At 46.6% G+C, this 1,830-nt stretch overlaps 1 pseudogene; it reads right to left on the bottom strand.

Annotated features, from left to right (window-relative positions):
- Window positions 1-947: 947 nt before the first annotated feature.
- LOC141124502 (U4 spliceosomal RNA) lies at window positions 948-1,012 on the bottom strand (annotated as a pseudogene).
- Window positions 1,013-1,830: the final 818 nt, after the last annotated feature.

The following is a 1,830-nucleotide window of genomic DNA, read 5'->3' as shown; positions in this document are numbered from 1 at the left end:
ACCAGGCGGACCCCCACAACTGGAAGGACTGCCGAAGCAGACCAACCCAAGTACAGTGGGGCTCTCCCGAAGAGAGACCCCTCAAAGGAGAGGGCGAACCAAGCCAAAAGGCCTATGTCCACCCCCTCCCAAGACTTTCAGAGTAGGCCCGAGGACCCACACCCTACTCGCCACACAGTGACAAAACGTGTATACAAAGACAGCCAAAAAAAAGACAAAAAGGTGACAAACAGGGGTAAAAGAAAGAGTGGGGAAGAAAGTGAGATGGGAGAGTGAAAGTGGCCATTGTGCTATACAATGGCCGGCCCTCCGGCCAGGAATAAAAATTTCCCCTGGTCCTGGCCAAAAAGCCCGGCCCAAGAGGCAGGTGCGAAAAACGTGTGTTGTGGTGAAGTGACCATGGTGCCATAAAATCAAGTGCTTTCACACCGTGACTATACGGCACCCCTGAACTGCCACTTCAGGGGCACATTCACCACTGGCTTTTCGAAAAAGCCATGACCCCCCAGCCCAGACCACAGCAGACCCCACCACAGGCAGAAAGGATATGGAGATCAGGAAGCCGGAAAGAGTCCTTTATCAGGCTCTGCCGTCGCTCCCATCACTCCCTCCTAATTACATTCGGGAAGTACTAACCACTCCCCCCCTGTAAGAGGGAAGTAAGCGTTCTCTCCCAAATAACTGTCCGGAGCTAGATCTGCCCCAATCCAGGCCAGAAGGCCAGGGTCCCGACCCCCTTTTTTTGAGACCCCGTGGTTCTCCATCCCCATCAGAAGGCTTCCCTTTCGGCTACAAACCGCTCCAGGTCACCTTCACTCCAGCAGGCTTTGCATAGCAACCGCAATCCCGTCTCTATTTCACCATAGATCAGGGACGGAAGCAAGCGCCACCTCCTGGAAACTGATAAGAACAGATACTACACTTGATCTTAGTCAAAAGGCCGAGAAGCAATTAGCAATAATCACGCCTCAGTTGAACCTCATTGGCTATGATACTGCCACTGCGCAGAGACTCAATACCCCTTTTAATAAAAGCTGGGTCACCAACCTTCCGGATTTTAAGTGTATCCAAATCTTTAGAGACCATATTCCTAAACACTTCAACATGCTTAGTGTCTCGATTAGGAGGGTTAAAGACCGATTTATTGCGGAGGTCCGAGTGTCTGATCAGAGATTTCTGGATATTGGATGGATTACGTATTGTGGTATTAGAAAGATGATATTTCTTGATGTTTAAACTCCTAATAAACTTTTGCAAACTAATATATGTATGGAATTTATTTAAATTACGCATGGGGGCGTATTTCAGGCCCTTATCTAGAACCTTAATCTCATCCTCACTCAGAGGTGAGCCACTAAGGTTGTAGATACCGGCCCCTACTGGGGTTTCACTCTTTTTTGTTCGCCTACCTCCTCTCCTTCCTCTCTGGATTTTCTTTTTCTTAGCCCACTGTCTGGGTTCACAAGGGGTGAACCCAGACAAGGGTGCATGAAGCACCCTTTCTCACCGAGGATTTTTCCTGGCCCTGTTTGCTTCATTCATTTTCTTGCTTATGTTATTCTATGGATTTTTTTTTCAGTTGTATGAATTTTTAGCGCTGCACTACTACTGTTCACTCTATCACTTGAAAGGACTTATATATTTGCCTTTAATGTCCAGCAGCTTGTTTTATCTGATCGTTTTTTGCGCTGACTGTTTTTTCTTTTACGTATTGCCTGTTTAATATATCTCGGTACAGCAGCATTAATCATGGACATCTTCCAATACTTAGAAAAAAGAGAGATTAAATTAGGAGAGATTTTTACCAGTAATTACAACTCTGAAGAAGTG

This window comes from Aquarana catesbeiana, linkage group LG01 (assembly GCF_042186555.1).
Source record: "Aquarana catesbeiana isolate 2022-GZ linkage group LG01, ASM4218655v1, whole genome shotgun sequence".
Lineage (NCBI taxonomy): Eukaryota > Metazoa > Chordata > Amphibia > Anura > Ranidae > Aquarana > Aquarana catesbeiana.
This window is presented reverse-complemented; position numbering and strand designations above follow the sequence as displayed.